Source organism: Podarcis erhardii (assembly GCF_964252035.2).
Source record: "Podarcis erhardii genome assembly, chromosome: 2".
Classification (NCBI taxonomy): domain Eukaryota; kingdom Metazoa; phylum Chordata; class Lepidosauria; order Squamata; family Lacertidae; genus Podarcis; species Podarcis erhardii.
This window is the reverse complement of record NC_138498.1, coordinates 58879246-58898262: the sequence shown is the minus strand read 5'-3', so window position 1 is coordinate 58898262 and position 19017 is coordinate 58879246. Positions and strand designations below refer to the sequence as shown.

The 19017-nt window shown below is 41.9% G+C and overlaps 1 protein-coding gene across 14 annotated transcripts in view; it reads right to left on the bottom strand.

The window, feature by feature from the left end:
- TCF7 (transcription factor 7) overlaps positions 1-19017 on the bottom strand; it is a 114627-nt gene that overhangs the window by 41462 nt on the left and 54148 nt on the right. The window lies entirely within an intron of this gene.

Sequence of the window (19017 nt, the reverse complement as noted above, 5' to 3'; positions counted from 1 at the left end):
CTCGTGTCACAACTACTGCAATCTTTAAAGCAGGGATGGGGAACCAGTGAGTACTCAGATACTGTTGGACTCCCATCACCCTTAGTCAGAGTGACTGATGATCACTCTTAATAGGCACTGTAGTTAAGCAACTTCTGGTGGGTGGGATGTCTTCATCCCTGCTTTAAAAGCTTGCAGGCATGTTGCTGAAGTCACTGAATGGGTCTTTCCCATAGAACTCTCTGTAGAGTGATGGCACCATGGAAAGACCCATGTTGTTGCAGGCCTTTAAACATTGCAGCAGTCTGTGGGGTGAGCCTATGGAAAAGGAGGTCCCATGGCACTACTGCATGGTGTATAGAACACCAGAGTGTGGCAAGCACACATGCACAACCTCTCAAACCCATGATTTGTGGGCCACATCTGATGGGTCTCAGTTTTAGAGGACCCACTTAGAAGAATTACTTTTGAATGGGGAGTATCCACCAGTGCTTTTATGTGAAGCTACACCACAGAGCCTAGAACTTGCCGATCAGAAGGTCGGCGGTTCGATTCCCCGCAATGGGGTGAGCTCTCGTTGCTTGGTCCCTGCTCCTGCCAACCTAGCAGTTCAAAAGCACGTCAAAGTGCAAGTAGATAAATAGGTACCACTCTGGCAGGAAGGTAAACAGAGTTTCTGTGCGCTGCTCTGGTTCGCTAGAAGCGGCTTAGTTATGCTGGCCACATGACCCGGAAGCTGTACGCTGGCTCCCTCGGCCAATAAAGCAAGATGAGCGCTGCAACCCCAGAGTCGGTCACGACTGGACCTAACGGTCAGGGGTCCCTTTACCCTTTACCTTTACTTCATGTTAAGAAATTATTCTTCAGTCTTAGGGTCCGTAAATGCAACATGCAGGCCTTCACTCTGGGAATTTCAGCTCATTCATAAGGAATGTGTCAAACAAGCACATAACATTCAGTTTCTACCTTGCACCTTCCAAAAGGAGGTGCATTCCTAGCAGCTGATTCCTCTAAGGTTATTATTATTATTTAAAAGCAAGAATTGGAAGAGAAGACTAGACCATGAACCGTCAACCCTTTTCTGACAGAGCAAACAGAGAGGAGCTTGTTTTAAAAGCAACATATGAAGAAGCAGTTTTGCTTCTTTCCTGACTGCCTCAAGCATTTCTGCCATTTCATACTTGCCCAGTTTCGCCCACAGTTGACTTCACCAGAACTGCAAAAATCAAATTTGTCACTCAGAAACAGAGAGAAAACTCAGAAAATAATCTTATGAGGAATAATAAAGGTAGGATCAGTAGAGGCAGGGATCTCATTCAGTGTTAAAAGTGGAGCACCACGCATGTTCTACATGGAAAAACACTTCCAGAAATTAAAGGAAAGGAAAGGAATGAAGCTGCGATTGATAATGTCACGCATATGTTTTGTGGACTGTACACATGATAGCAAGAAGTTGGTGCTAATAACTCCTGCTTCTGAGGACCTAACTATATGTTATGGAGTGTATGAAACCGCTATCTATCTGCATTTCTCCCAGAATATATCCCCATTCAATTTTATAAAAATAAATATGCAGGGGGACATCACTGCATTTAGTTTTCTGATGCCTTTTGCAAACAGCAGCCAGTAAACTGGAATGGGATAGAGAAATGCTCCCGAGGAAGACATCAGCTGTGCATGTGCTGCCTAAATACACATGTCCCACCATCACTAGAGTTGCCAGGGGTCAGGAGTTAGAGCCCACAGAAAATGCTCTGTTCATTCTGAGATATGCAACCACTGCATGTGCTGCCACCAAATCATACATGATTATCAGGCCACAGCAGATGGTAACACAATGCAACTGTGCCACTACAGAAGCGGGGGGGGGGGGGGGGGAGAGAGAGAGGAAATAGCCCTATTCTCAGACCTACATTTTATTTATCTAACCAAATCTGTACCCTGCCTAACTGTAAATTAAACCTCTATGCGGCTTTATGGTTAAACATATTTTTAAAAATATAATACGCGCATGTATAGAACGTTACTGAAGAAAGTAATCGAAGCCACAGAGTAAAGTCACAAATTTGTATTTTGGCAGGCATCCCCCCTGCCATAGAAACTATTGTGGGAACCACGAAATACCAGTTTCACATAAGAATAACTCGTGATGCGAAGACGACCTCCCCACAACAAATGAAACACAGACAAACAAAGGCAGGCAACCCCCTAAACTTCAGTTTTCACATCCCTGCCCCTCCTATTTTTTAAAAGAATGAAATTTAGGGGGTTGTTTAATTCTGTGAAATGGATGGAATAAAGAGGCCACCTATCAGAGTCCTGTTTGGACTGTGTGCAGCCATAATGAAACCTGGAGTCCTGAGCCTTGCTTCTGAAGTCTAAAGTTGAGAAGGCCAAACTCTGAGCATCTTGGTCAGCCTATAGAGGCTTTATGCTGCTGCTATTCACATAGCCAATGATTTACACTCCTTGCATTCACTTCTGTGTCTCACGAGGTTCAGGTTCAAAGCAAAAAGTTTTCCAGAAGTCCCGACATGCTACTGCAGCCACGTGTGCAGCCAGTGCAACCCCATATTTGCTTGTTTGAATCAAAAAAGCTTTTCTATGAAGCTCCCTAACCAGCCAAGCAAAATAGCTGGTTTCTGCCACTGCTGGCTTGGCTTGAGAATACCAAGCACTCTCAGGTCTTTTGCCTTCTGGAGTCGACACTGGGAACTAGCAGCCAGCACAACTCTCCCCATTGTACCCAGGGTGCCTCTGGATGGGTGCTTATTCTGGGAATGATTTTTTTTTTTTTTAGGGTTCAAAAATGCCAGCCCTAACCCCTACCCCCGTCAAATTCAATTGGGATTTACCATTTACATGCAAAATCTAGTAAGTTTTTTAAAAAACCAAACTGTTGCCAATGACCCATTTACAGCGACTCATCTGCAATAGTAAACCCCTGTCTAGCTGCACCCCCAGAGGCAGCAGGCCAGGAGGTGGTTAGGCAAATTAAACATCAGTGGGTATTAAGTGGCTAAATGCTCACTGAACTGCAACCAAGGAGAAAGCACCCCCTAAGCTAGGAATGTGAGCACGATGTTCCTGTAGTGAGAAACGAGGTCTCCCACTTGATTTTATAACTGTTCATACTGTACTCTCAAACATATCAGCCCTATAAAATTAGAGCACTAGTAGTTAATCTCATTGTAGTGAATCGAGCTTAACATCTCAGCCAGGGCTAGCCCAAGGTTGTCTTTTATTCCTGCTTTCCTAAGAAAACACTTTATATTCCAAACAGCACAGCAACACATGACATGATGAGCTAGCTGTTATACTATGAGCTTATTTGGTTATTTATGCCCATTGCTTCTTTTCCTTCCCCTTGCCACTTTTCTTCTATGCCACAAACAGCTAATGGACATCAGAAGGCTTCCTACTGTCTCCTCCTGGACAGAAAGGAATATCGACCAGCCAGAGATGCCTCTGCGCACCTCTCCTCCACAAGTGCAAACCGTGGCTTCTCTCCCCAATGCATTTTAGAACCAAGACAGGCACCTCTGAAATTGAGTCACCCTGATGATTGCCTAGTTTGCCTCCTTGGCTGGGCCAACTCCGATTCCAACTGTGAATGCATTTACTCAGAAGTAAGAGCTGGTTAATGCAACACCACCTTTTATGCCTGCACTAGCAATTCCAAATGCTTTTGGGTGTCTGTCTGTCTATCTATCTATCTATCTATCTATCTATCTATCTATCTATCTATCTATCTTAGATATCTAGATATCTTTAGATTGTTAGATTTTTACTGCCAAGGAGGGGGAAGGTAATTGTGGATTTTCTGTCTCAAGTACCCAAATAGCTTGAAATTTAACTTGGGGTGCCAGCTACATTTCTGCAAAATATCTTGGGCCAGCCCTGCCAACAGTCTGCCAAACATGCATGTACAGTGGTACCTCGGGTTACATACGCTTCAGGTTACATACGCTTCAGGTTACAGACTCCGCTAACCCAGAAATATTACCTCAGGTTAGGAACTTTGCTTCAGGATGAGAACAGAAATCATGCAGCGGCCGCGCAGCGGTAGCAGGAGGCCCCATTAGCTAAAGTGGTGCTTCAGGTTAAGAACAGTTTCAGGTTAAGAACAGACCTCCAGAACAAATTAAGTACGTAACCAGAGGTGCCACTGTAAACAGAATATGTGATTTGGGTAATCATCCATATGTAAGTTATTCTGTGCGGTGCTTTACTTCTCAGCTAATGGCCATGTCAGCACAGATAGTCCGAAGTGGCACATCTAGCTGGAGCATTCAATCACAGAAGAGTGGTGGTAAGGTCATATAAGCAAGGCCATAAAGATAGGTCTTTGGAAATGTTAAGAAATGCGCAGGTAGTCAGGGCCACAAGCCAGCAGCTTTAAAACTACTCTAGAGTGCATGAGTGCTCTGCTTGACCAATCCTGATGGGTTATTCTCTTAGAACAAGCACAACCTTTTTTTGTTTACAGCATGTGGTTAATTCATAATCAAATTAATTGTGAAACTATTCAGCACAGGATTTTCATTAACTTGCAGAAATTTTATTCCAAAGCCTTGCCATCACATTTTAAAAGTATTTAAGGTGCCCCAAGATTCTTTGCTGGTTTGCTGCAAAAAGACTAACATCAATATACCTCTCTGAAGGTTTGCAGATTTATTTGTGTGGTGTTTTTTTTTTAAAAGCTTAGATTGAAGAGATTCCTTTCTTATTAAACCCCCCCCCCAATTTTTTGTTTTGTTTTTAAACAAATACGAATACAAGGACCATTAAACATTTATCCAGCAGAACATCTAATGGTGTTTGTTTTATTCATTGACTCAAGACATAAACTTACACATTCAATGCTCAAACATATTACTTAACATAACCTCCCCACTGAGAATATTTAGTGGTTGGTATAACAAGGTCGAGGAGATTCTTAATAAAAAGTATGTTATCGCTAAAATGCAAATTGGGCTTAAAATCTGAAATGTTTAAGTAAGTAAGTAAGTAAGTAAGTAAGTAAGTAAGTAAGTAAGTAAAGAAACACACCCAACCCTCTCATTCTCTACAAGACTGCCTCAACAGCGAGTCCCTGACAGGCTCTTCTCTTAGTCTCTTGGTAGATCGGGCGATTCCTTAATTCTCTGTGGATACAATCCAAGTAAAGTTTTCTTGTGGACTTCAGCAATTTAAGACTTGGCACTCACACCTTTTAGGCAGCCCATAAGAAGTTAACTGCTAAATTAAGTACTTGGCACACTCCCAAGGTTCTTGTGGACACACACCTGCAAATTTCATTTATTTACCAGATACATAATGCCTTTCTTTCTTTTCTTTTTAAAGAGATAAGCAGGTACTACCCTAGTCAATCAAAAATACACCCATTCTAACCACAAAGTTCAAATGACATAACAGTAAAGAGGCTTTTGACTTCCGTGGTGAACCTCGTACCTTAGCTGGGTCTGCAAAAGGGGTGTGTGCTTCTACTGGAAAAGCCACCTGCAAGTCTGAGAAATGTCTCTTGTGTTTTGTAAATTTTGTACTCAGGTTCTCAAGAAAGCCAGTTTTCTAAAGAAAAGCGCAAAAGCAACACACATCTCTTAGAGCAGAAATGTGCACATGAGGAAAAAATGCTGCATTTGCAAAAAGTTTAAGTCAAGGAATGGTTGTCATTGCCCTCATATTTAAGACCATATGCCTTGCTCATAGTACATGCTGGTTTTATATTGGGCAGCATTTTGAGATCCAGAAAATAATGACAGTTTGCTAAAGTACCTTGCTTCTTCACAATTTAACACTGGATGAATCCAAAAGTGGACACTTGGTCCTTCCTAAACCTTGTCCTGCCTTACAGACTTAAAGGTTTATCTGCCTCTATAATCTTATCAAGTATGGCTATAAATAGACTCAGTTCACACAATAATGTTGTCAAAACTTAGTGTGAATGAGCAAACGTGTGGGTTTGGTCCTGCTGCTACTGCACTACCCAGAGCTAAGCTGTAGATTGGTTTAGGGTCACAGCTAAACCCAGGTTCATGGTTCATCTTTTCCAGACAAACCATGAGTGGTAAGCGAAGAATGAAGAATGAATAAAGTTTGTGGCTCACCTGGAATGAGATCTATCATAAGCCCAAGTTTATGCTGGGCATAATGCTGTGTCAAACCATTCCTTACCTGTAGGTAGGGCAGCAACTACAGGACCAAGGAAAGAGTGCAGCAGCTGCACTCTTTCCTCCAGTGTTTATTTCTGCAACCGACAGAGGACACACAGATGCCAATAACTGAGAACTGCCCCTTAGTTTTGCCTTTTGGAAGCATCCTTAAATAGGAGGGCCAGCCCAAGACATGTTGTTATCTGTGGTAATTTCTTTTCATACACAGAACTAACTGACTGGGCTGGCAGTTGAACACAGGTGACCAGGACACCCTCCACCGCACTTGAGGGCAAAGACATCACTTGGTACAGACAGCTTTTTCCTCAAACATCTTGCTATCACTCCACACACACATATCCTGGCATCCACCACCTGAGGCAGCTGCCTCACTTGACCAAATGGCAGGGCCAGTTCATATTGCTTTCAGAAATGGAATGAATTATGTTATTTTTGTTTTTTGCCATTGTGATTCATATTCTGTAACCCTGTGGATGTAGTATGAGAAAAGAGATGTAAGCAAATGTTGAGGTCACTGTGACTATCACTTATCAGCCTAAAGAAAGCAGAAAACAGCTATTGACCACAGACAACACCTACACTGAGGGCATCCTTCTTGAGTTTGTACCTTGCATTTGATGAGGCAATAATTCTTTGCTTATGGCAAAGCTAATGCAAATTTCATTGGAACAGGTGATTTTCATCCACATGTTTCAAAGTAAAGTTAGACTAGGACGAACATTCTTATAAATGAGTAATGTAATATATCTACTTGTAAGCATCCCTTGCTCATGTGTTCTCTCTCACTAAAGGAGAAACATCAGAACTGACCCCGAGATGACCTGGCTCCTCAACTTTCCCCCAAGGTTTGCCAGAGCATGCTGTTTCATGTCTTGATAAAACTGGGCAAAGATATTATCAAAAATGTCCAAGTAGGCAAAGACAACTGAGTAAATATTTTGGGAAGGACTGGACAGCTTATTTGCTTCCCCGACTCATTAAAAAAAAAATTAAGGAAGGAATAAATCATATTTTATAAGCATAAGCAAGGCAAAGGCCTTCCACAACCAGACCTTTTAATGCAGAGAAAGAGTCGTTATCTCGAAGCAGCAGAAGTCAAAATCTGGCTTTGTGTGAATGTGGCCAACAAGCAAGGAATACCTGTTCCATTTCTGCAAGCATATATTTTACCAATGCCAGCTGCATAGTTTCTTTCACCTTGAAAAGCTAAAGATTATTTACTCGTCTGATGCAGATGCATGGGAGAAGGGGCTAAAAGTGGATGCCTGTGTTCCCATACCAAGATAATGACAGAAAAGGAACCCAGAAAGATGGCTTAGTTAGCAGACATCAATGTTCCTGCTAGAGAAGCTGGCTGGGCTACATTGTTTTTGACACTGCAATGTTCATAGCTCCATTTCTCTTGTGGTCCAGGGCCTCCACACCCTCAGCAAGCTCCTAGTAGCAATCTTTGGCCACTGGTGAGGCCACTGCGGAAACACCCCACTAAGTTTTGATATGACTTGCTGTGCACTATTCCCAACCAAACATTGTACACAACTTTGCCGCCGCTGCTGAGCAAATTACCATTGTGGTTCTTGCACTCAGGCAAATGTATCAACTGGTGGTATGCTAGATTAGTCATTTCACCCCCAAAACTTTCCCAGTTTGCTAGCCCCCAAAAGAGCTATTAAAAACAAAAAGAAGAGTGGCTGAGTCTATCAGCTTATACAAGAAGGGAAAGTATTCTACACAAAAGAGAAAGGAACACTAACTCTGTGGCACTGTAATCTTGACAATGTGAGCGCTTTGGGGTAGGTTTGCTGGAAGCTACTGGATTTTGGAGACAGCTAGGAAAGTTCAGGAACAAAAAGAGCTATGGATCAAAGAGTATTTTGGAGATGGGACAAATAATGGTAGGCAAGGGAGGGAAGGAGAAAGAGCCATCCTAACACTTGAATAAGGCATCTATTTACAGCTTTCTTGAGCCCTAACTTGAGAATTTGCAGTTTAAAAAATAGAACTTTGGAAGTGTTGTGGCATCTGCAGGGATCTTAAATGGCAACCACCTTCCATTACTGCACTTATCCTGTCACTATATTTCATAGCTGAAACTTAAGGTTGACAGAATTCTACTAGTGAACTCTACTAGAAGTTTCATACAGTAGCCCACATCCAAAAGGAACCATGGACAGGGCTGGGATATGCATCCCAAGCTCATGGTTGCAGCCACCTGCACTTAAACCAGGCATAGGCAAACTCTGCCTTCCAGATGTTTTGGGACTACAACTTCCATCATTCCTAGCTAACAGGACCAGTGGTCAGGGATGATGGGAATTGTAGTCCCAAAACATCTGGAGGGTCAAGTTTGCCTATGCCTGCCTTAAACTGTCAAACTACAGCTGCTCACCAAAGGCTACTGCAAATTGCACAAAGAGAGAAAGTTCACCCTCCAAAATGGGCTTAGAACTTTGCACATCAGCTTTTAAAATGTTGCTTTCTGTACATGTCACAGAATATGGCAAGAGCAATGTCAGTAACTCCTTTGAACCCGCTATCAGGATGTGATCAACATCTAGTCATTTCAGAGTTCGGTGGACTGTTTCTGTTTTCTCACTTTTGCTGTAGACAAGATTGCTTCAGCCCACTGCCATAACAAAAAGGAAATAAGGGAAAGTTAATACCACCTACGCTTGGGGTTTTATTATTGCTGGTTCCTTCCCACACTGTCCTTGCCATGAGATCTGAATTCAGGAGAAGTATCTTTGATGCTATTTGTGTCTGACCACATTATAGCAGAATACGTAAGCTTTTCTCTGACACTGGGTACATGATTAGCCCGATAAGAGCAGTTATACGCAACTGAGCCCGAAACTTACGTATAGGTTGAGCCTGTGACTTGCTGGGTCAGCAAATAAATAACGTTTTGGCATTTAAAGGCTGCACTCAGACAAAATGTCACAACTAGCCTCATTCAGCTTATGAAGTGGAGGCAGGCAGCAGTCATCATAACGTGCAAAGTTTTTATCACAGTGAAGAAAGGAGGGCCAGTGTGGCCAGAGGGGTAGGACAGCAGAATGAACTGGTGGTATTTTGTTAACGCATGGGTGCATTGCATGCTTTAAGTACTGCAGTGCAAAATTACGAGAGAGACTTCTGCAGTCAACGGACAAAACAGTAGTCTAACAGAAGTTGAATAGGGAGACAGGAAGCAGCCCTTGGCCCATCTAGTTTCCTACAATGATTGACAGTGGCAGTTCCACAGCCCTGTTGGGAGATGATGTAAATTGAACCTGGTGTGCAAATCATGTGCTCTGAGCACTGGGCAGCAGTCCATTCCGTAAGATGTCACTATGTTGACAATGGCATAAGATGCTCTTCACAAATATCACAGCTCTGCGCAACTGGAGTGTGAGTCTAAAACCAGCAGAGAAGGATGCCAAGTTGGATAATAGCTCCTTTTTATCTACCAGGATAAACAGATGAGTGCATTTTAATCTTTAAGGATGCAATTTTAGGCACACTAAGCTGGGAACAAGCCCCACCAAGTGAGATTTAGAGTAAACATGTACAGTGGTACCTCGGGTTACATACGCTTCAGGTTACAGACTCTGCTAACCCAGAAATAGTACTTTGGGTTAAGAACTTTGCTTCCGGATGAGAACAGAAATCGTGCTCCGGCAGCACGGCAGCAGTGGGAGGCCCCATTAGCTAAAGTGGTGCTTCAGGTTAAGAACAGTTTCAAGTTAAGAACAGACCTCTGGAACGAATTAAGTACTTAACCCGAGGTACCACTGTATAGATAGGGTTGTGCTAAAAAAAGTTTTTTTTAAAAAAAACCAAGGCAAAAAATACCAAGTAATGGGAAAAATTGTCATATTTATCATAGCCATATTCCAGAGATACCTATTAGTGCAGAATTCATCTGCGGAAGACCACAACATTCTTGCTTTATTGATGTAATTGTTTGTGCCCTAATAATCCATTTTATGTATCATTAAATGACATAATCATTAAATGACATAAATCGTATCATTAAATGACATTAATGTATCATTAAATGACATTAATGTATCATTAAATGACATAAATCGGGACGCAGGTGGCGCTGTGGGTTAAAGCCTCAGCGCCTAGGACTTGCCGATCGAAAGGTCGGCGGTTCGAATCCCTGCGGCGGGGTGCGCTCCCGCTGCTCGGTCCCAGCGCCTGCCAACCTAGCAGTTCGAAAGCACCTCCGGGTGCAAGTAGATAAATAGGGACCGCTTACCAGCGGGAAGGTAAACGGCGTTTCCGTGTGCGGCTCTGGCTCGCCAGAGCAGCAATGTCACGCTGGCCACGTGACCCGGAAGTGTCTCCGGACAGCGCTGGCCCCTGGCCTCTTGAGTGAGATGGGCGCACAACCCCAGAGTCTGTCAAGACTGGCCCGTACGGGCAGGGGTACCTTTACCTTTACCTTTAAATGACATAATGGATTCAAATAACTGTGAGTAAATGTGGAAATTCTAAATTTCTAGACATTATACTCTTTATGCAAATGGTAGCTTGCAGTAAGTTTCTGATTTAGTTTTTTAAAAGGAGGTTTTTAATTATGGAAGAACTAAGCATTTTCTTTCATGTTTGCTTTGCAAGCATTTCTCTTTTGAGAGGAAGTTGCGGGTGCTTCAGAAGAGAAAAAATAGTTTGGATGTGGAAAAATAAAGGTCAAAAGGTTCAACAGAGGCTATTTGTGTTGCCCCAACAGTTGAAGGAGATGAGAGGTGAAGATACTAAATTTCTGCTAGGGCAAAGAAGTCATGTGATGCCTCATATCATTTCCCAGTTATGTTTAGAAGGGGGGGGGGGGAACCCAACCTCACTCTGACCAGTATTTTAGCCATGTAGAAAGCCCAGGCACTCTCCAGCTGATACTTGGTTGTTATCAAATGCTCCACCACTCTGCTCTTCAACAAAAGAATGACATTAATGGGGGGGGGGAGGTCTGTGTTGGAAAAGTGAATCATTACAATTTCCCCACATTGTGCCAAAGGCCTGAGATGATCATAATAAAAGTTCTGTTCCATGTAATCAAACTGTACTTTGTTTAAAAGTGTGTAACCCTCTTCACTTTTGGTGCTAGTTATGGCACATTATATGTACAACATAAGGCCTTTCTTCACTAACCTTGGTGACGGAGGACATATGTTGTAACCTGATCTTTTGGTAAAAAGATGCCTTTGTGTGTATGTGTGGTTTGTTTTTAAAGATGCTCTGTGGATTGATCAAACTTGGAAATTATATACAAAATACCTACAACTAAAACTGCAGTCAAACAGCATCCTTTTAAAATAAATCACATTCAGTTACAGAAAGGTTTCTGAAAGAACTTCCAAATGAGTTTTCAGAAATATTATTGAAATTTCAAGTTAGGTTCTCTGAATTGAATGAACCCTCCAAAAATTAATACGCTGATGCAACCCTAGAAAAGGGGAGATTCTCTTTTTTCCGAACAACAGATAGTCTGAATATTTTGAATACCTCAGCTCATTTGTACAAAATTGCACATCTAATGGAAAAGATCATGAGGAAACCATGCAGTATCGTTAAACAGAGTTTAGCATCTTATTTATTTGCTCATAACTGGACTTGACGCCTCTTTAATCGCACCAATTCCTACTTCTTATAAACAAAAACACTGCCCTGAAAGTATGGAAGGGAAATGTGAAATATCTGAAGTGAATCATGGGGGTTTCGATTCTTCCAACATCAGAAGGGGTGAAACTTGATTGCTTCACACTTGATTGCTTGAGTTCCTCTCAATCTGACACTCATGCAAGCTTATCAATGACTTGCATTTCTCCTTTGCAAATATAAGAAGGGGAATAGAGGGGGTCAAGTGGGGACCACCAAACACTGCCTGGTTCATTACATGAAGCTGACGGTCTATGATATGCTACCTGGTTACTGTGGACTTCCAGGCATCCGCAGAAGAATCACTCACTCACTTTGCCTTGTACGAATATATGAACACAGAAGGCTCCCTCATACAATGTTGTCTATGCTAACTGGCAGAGACACTCCAGATTTTCAGATGGGGGCATTCCCAGCCCTGCCCTTTTTCATGTAAAACAGGTGCTCTACCATGAAGCTACGAGACTTCTCTCCCTACCCTCCAAGATGTGTTTCAAAATGCCTGACTGCCACTACTTGGTCTGAGATGCTGAAACCAGACTATAATTCCTTGATAGTTTTGCACAAGAACCGAAGCAGGTGTTTTATTCCCTTGGTTGTTCTCAGTCTGCCAACCACTGTTTCCATACAGAGACCAGGTCACACGACCTGGAGATGCCACATAGGTACTTTGAAAAGTGTCACCAAGAGCTGGAAGACAATGAAGTGACAATTTCTCCCGCGTGTTTCTCATTTGGCCTCTTTGCTGACACTCACCCTTCTGTTTGCTACAGCAGGTAGAGAAGGGAGGAGGATAGAGGGAGGCACACGGCAGGAAAAATTGCCAATCTCTGCCACTACTTCAGACCATTAAATGGAACCTGTAGGCTGAAGCACTTCTGGGTTGTGGTGGATTAACACAGTTGTTTGGCCACTTTGCCGTGCGACCAAGCTTAACCCACATTCCTCTGAGACCACCCTGCAACCAGTTTCCGTGTTCATAAGAAATGGACTTCAGAAAAGTGGATTGACTCATGATTTGGATATATCCTGGACCACTTTAGAATCTGAATTCTACAGCTATGAATCTGAGCACAGATGTAGACCAATAAAGGTCAGGGTTGCGAAAGCTGTGGTCCTCCAGAAGCTGTTTGGCTCCAATGCGTATTAATGCCATCCAGCTGGGTCGAAGATTAGGGATGATGGGGAACTGCAGTACAGCAATATCCAGAGGGCTGGCAGTTCCCCAGCCTTGATATAGGTTAATTAAAAACAGGGGGAAATAGGTTAGATAAAAATAAGCGGGAAATTGCTATCTATGCAGCATTCATAAACACCAGTTTTAAATATTCCAGTGACAAATTGCAATGATATCACAATGCAACCACACTCCTATTTCTTAACTTCACAAGTTAAATGAAGAATTTCATTTTGAATTTGCACATCTGAACTTGGGGAGATCATGGTTTCCACACACTTTCATCATTTCAGCTGCAAGCCTTTCTACAAAGCTCATGACTGATTATGCCTAACCTAAAAAAGTTTTTATTAATTATGTAAAAATCCCCCGAAACCATGAGAATCTCTCTTCTTCAAGGTCTCATTCTTGCACTGGCTGATTATTTTTTCAGTTGTTGTCACTGTAAGTTCCTTTGTACTTGTTTTGTTTTCAACAGATTAATCAGAGATGACAATGAGCAAACATAGGAAGCATTAATAAAATATGAATCATGCCATTTCTTTCAAATCAGGTACGGACTTCTATCTATGCAGAACACAGTTTTGATGCGTGTGACACCTTTTACACTGCAGGCAATGCACAGATGAAAAATAATTCACTGACCTTGTGTTTGATAAGAAACACTTTTTCAACGGTCACATTGCTGTGGCAGATTTCTCTGCCCCTTTACAACTTCTACTGAATGAATGAAGGACCAACACAATGCAAACTTAGGTTAATTAAAGTCCTTAAAAGGCATCACTGGTGAGCAAGACAGACATGTCTCATTCTCCAGTGTTAACTATGTAACATACCGGCTGGATTCATTGCTGAGCATGTCTTTTAACTCCAGCGGATGACTATTTACATCTGATTACATAAGATGTGAACTGAGCCCTTCTATTCCTATTCATGCCAGGGTCTTATTCTTTCATTACTTTCATATTTTGATGTGGTAGCATGCTCCAAGATTTCCGCTTGAAGTATATAGAAGCCAATTAACAAAACTGGGTCAATTGGTGATCATCTGATTCATGGGGTGAGCACAACAACTTACTTGCACAAGCCCCATTAAAAAACAAACCCCAACTGAAATGAGTGGCCAAAGAGCACGCCCATTCAACTCAATGACCTTCAAAGGTCTCTTAGCCCTTAAGCTACACACTTTGGAATAACCCCATTGACAACCTAGTATTACCTATGATAAAAGTATAGCAGTGGAACATTTTTTTTCTCTTCAAAGCTTGGGTGTGTATGATTTCCAGTGGATAACGTTAAGGGCAGCTCAGCTTCCCAAGATGCATAATGCTAAGAGACTACTAGATACAGCCCCTTACATAAGCTAACATCAGAGGGGGTGAATACACAGTTGGATACTGGTTGAGCATACTGTACGAATATGTGCCATGAAGGATCTGTAACAAAATATTTGCACTGTGTATGTGTTCCATCCTACCACCGATAGTATACATGTGTCTCTTCTGGCTCCTGTCTCTTTCAGGCTGAATCTACATAGATATAAAAAACGCTGTGGAAAATGCTTTTTAAAAAAATGTTGTAAAGTATACAGTGGTACCTCAGGTTAAGAACTTAATTTGTTCTGCAGGTCCGTTCTTAACCTGAAACTGTTCTTAACCTGTGGTACCACTTTAGCTAATGGGGCTTCCCACTGGCGCCACACTGCCGCAGCGTGATTTCTGTTCTCATCCTGAAGCAAAGTTCTTAACCTGAGGTACTATTTCTGGGTTAGCGGAGTCTGTAACCTGAAGCGTCTGTAACCCGAGGTACCACTGTATATGGAATTTGTCATTAGCTCATCAGACCATCTAGTGTCACATTTGTATAATGCACTTAAAAGACACTTAAAATGTTACATTTGCAGCTGTATAGCTGAGTCCTTAGTGCCTTATCAAGAATATTCCAACTTCCCTCTCTTTCCTTTTGAAGACAATCAGCAACAAAACACAGTGTGTGTGTTTGTTTCTGCCTTCTGAAACCACCCCCTTACTGTCCCCAACGAGGCAGGTGGAGTTTAGGGGTGCTAAGTGGAGTGGGAGGGACTGCAGTCATGTCCTGAGCTCTGGCCCTTTACTTCAAACTTAAAAGTTTTCTCAGTTTTGCTGCATTCCAGTTTGCAGTTCAGGCATGATGAAGAATAAGAGTGTCCTTGGCCACAGAACCCAGAGTCACATCAACCACTATTTTCATGTGACGTCCTGCATTCTGATGATACAGCTAGGAGGACAGAGTGATGAGGACTCTGTCAGAAATAAGAAGGGGAGGGGTAGAGACATTTTGCATTTTTTTTGTATGTAACATACATCATTGCCCTGCCAATAATATAATACTAATCTGTGCTAACCCCCTTTTCCTCAGCTTCTGTAATAAACTCCCTTGTCTCTCCAGGGGACAGAAGAAGGGATAATCCCCTTTAGAGTCAAATGAATCTTTTGCTGACACCCTGCAGCAGGGAAAATGATAGCCGCTCCCCTTGTTCCTCACTTTCAAGGATGACATGTTGACAAAGAATGCCACCATTACTAATCCCAGATGATACTATAGGTCTGCCTGGAAGAAATTGTCATTTTCCTGAGATGCAGAATTAGTTCCTTTCACTATCTAATACCCTTCCCCCTCTTTCCTGTTGAAAGTAAGGTTTATTGTGTGGAGAAAAACAAACACTTTCAATTAAAATGTAAAATTTCTCCTGCTGCTGAATTCTTTTTAAAGCACCCCCCCCAAATGGTAAATCCTATCCCCACCCCAACCGCTATTCTGTGTCTGTCTCTGGTCTCTTGATGAGAGTGGCTGAATTAAAACCTGTGCTCTGTGGATTTACATAAAATTAGACAACCAAGGAAATTAACAGGAAATTGAATGAATTCTGCCTCTCTTGTATGCAATGCTTTTTCAGATTAGGGGGGGAAAGAGATTTGAATTCTTCTTTCTAAGAAGAAAGCATCATTTAACCTAGCTGTCAAGACAGCAGCAGGATAGAGTAAAACATAAACTTATGCATATGTTAATAAAGAATTCCTGCAGCGAAAAGCAAGTGCCAATATTATATGGATTAGACAAGGTTCCTAATTAATCCAGTCTCACTACTTGACTTTTTGAATTTTCTTACATATTACCTTATTTTGGAGGCTCACATGTTAATCTCATGGGATACAATGCCCTGGCTCTACTGTAGATGCCTTGTAGCAATAAGAGATGCAAAGAGCTGTCTTATTCTTGCATGCTTTCACTTCTAGTAAGTATGTTGGATTACACAAAGGTAGTGAAAAATTGTCAGGAGCCTGGCTAACAAGCATTGCAGGGGGTTCCAACTCTACAGTTCTATGATTCAATCTATGATCTATGCATTGACTGAAAGATCTATGCCTGACTTCAGACATCTGGTGCCCTCCAATTTTTTTTGACTACAACTCCCATCAGTCCCAGATAAACACAGCCACTGGATTCCCGGTTGACAAAGGTTGGCCTAAGCCAGTGATGGCCAAACTTTGCCCTCCAGCTGTTTTGGGACTACAATTCCCATCATCCCTGACCACTGGTCCTGTTAGCTAGGGATGATGGGAGCTGTAGTCCCAAAACAGCTGGAGGGCCAAGTTTGGCCATCATTGGCCTAAGCAAAGGCTGGCATTTATTCAAAGCAGGGATGCCTTTGTATTATGTTTCAGACTGCATTCTGTTTTGCAGGAGCACCTCCACGCCCAGTCAACTCATTGGTTCAAGCTCAACAGCTCAGCTCAGCAAAACACACCATAGTTTATCTATCTGTGACTGAACCTCAGGCTGCTTCCTCCCTTTGGACACTCCAATTTCACCCTCAATTACTTGTTTGCACAAGCCATGATTTCTCATTACAGGTGGCTGCTGCTCAAGGATTAAGAGTTGAACCAAACTATAGAATTCAAGCAGCAGGAATCATGCTTTCAATATCACAGGGAAGTAAATACTGTAGTAAACAAGCTATCTGAGTTCTGAAAACCATAACCAATATCTGTATGCCATCTTTGGCAAGACAAATTCCCTCTCAGGCTTTTGCTACTACTCTTGGCAGATACTATTGTGCTTGTTTATGTAGTCACACACCAGAGGGGTTAATAACATTAGTAGTATTTGTAAGGCAACTTTAGTAAACTGTTTCAATTCCCATTTTAAAAGAAAGTGGTACCTGCAGGGAAATAAAAGTATGTCTTCTGTGTACAGCGAGGAAACAGATTTTAAAATTAGATTAGTGAAGAAACAGATTTTAAAATTAGATTAGTGAAAAAACACAAAACAAAACCCTAACAAGAACTGATTTTAGGACTGTAGGCGTTCAGTTCCTATGGTTGGGCCTGTGATCAACTACAAACTTGACTTTAGAAGCTGTGTTTATCGGAAAAGTAGACAGATTTTTCTCACTCTAAAGATAGAATCTGGATTACCAAATAACACACATCAGCATAGCGGACACAGATTTTCTCTTATAATGAGATGCAGGATTTAAATGCAAATGCATATTATTTTTCTTGGTTTGCAGGCTAAACACATTTCTGTCAAGACAGCTCTAAATACACACATTTTATAGCATAGGAAGATGCCTGCCTGCTATATAACAGACACAGGTTAATGATATTGAAGTAGTGGGGTAGCTATATAGGAGCTGGTGCAGTGCAAAAGGGCTTAAGAATGTGAGCAAAGAAGTCCTTTGTTCAAATTGTATTTCAGTGAATATGCCCACTAAGGCCACCACTTAGCCTTAGACAAGCCACTAGGCTCTGTCATTCTAATCTAAAATATGGGAGTAGCGAAACTCTTCTATTCTACATGGATGTTGAAAGAAAGGCTGAGACGAATGCTATATAAACGATGCTAAGCTGTTATTTAATTTATCCATTTATTTGGAATAGATACAGCCAAACATTACAAGATGTCACAGTGGTATACAACAATTAAAAATGAAGCATGGATGAAACTGTTCTCAAAAAAGAAATTAGATACTGCACGTGGACAAAATCCATTTTATCCCAGTGCGTGAAGGAAAACAAAAAAATAATGACAAGGCTGTGCAATAGAGAAGCTTGTCTGGGAACCTCCATTGTACTGTGTCAGCATCCTGGTGCAAGGATCCATGGTAGATGTAGCAAGGTTGTCAGGATCCATGGGAGTTTAATTTACTGTGGACCCTTGTGTCTGGAATGCTGCCACAGCAGCACCTAAAGGTTTAATGGAGGTTCCCCATTCCCCAGCTCCCTTTCTTACCAAGGAAATGCCTTGAAGAAGGGCCATTAAAAAGGAAACAGGCTTGATTCTTGCACACATTAAAAACAAAACATTGTATTTACTGAGTTTTCTTAAACACTTTTTTTTCAAGAATTGAAATTAATGCAAGGGGGGAAATGGGCTACGAAAAGGCACCCAAAACGAAACAAAAACAACTCAAGGGGATAACCACTTATGTAAGCAGGTAGCAAGACATAACATATAGCAGTTCAATTAAATATAAATCTCTCTTCATTGGAAACCACTGTCCCCTGCCTCCTCAGTTTATGAACTTGGCAATCAACAAGACAAACAATTCAATCTTATACACGTCTACTGAGACGTATTCCCTATTGAGTTCAATGGGGCTTACTACAGGGTGAGTCTAAAACTGCAGCATTGTGCATTTATATTGGCCTAGTTCAGATGGCATGCTAAGCCAAATCTTGGCCTAGGGAGACCATGTAAAGCTGCAGGGCAGACTCCTGGTGAGAAGCTGATGCTAAGCTAAGCTGTGGCTTAGGGTGTGCGGTGCAAATAAACTTCTTGACTTCATGTATTTTCTCTTTACACACCCCACCCACCCCCAAACATGTCATGTGGGCGAGAATGAGGACCGTGTATCATAAAAGCCCACTCCACTGAAGATGTAGTTATGCATTACTCACTAGAAAATTAACTCATTTAAGCAAGCATGATAGTGATTTAGTGCTGACAATGTCCCAGGCACTGTGGACCTTAAGTCTGAACCTGAATTTGGGACAT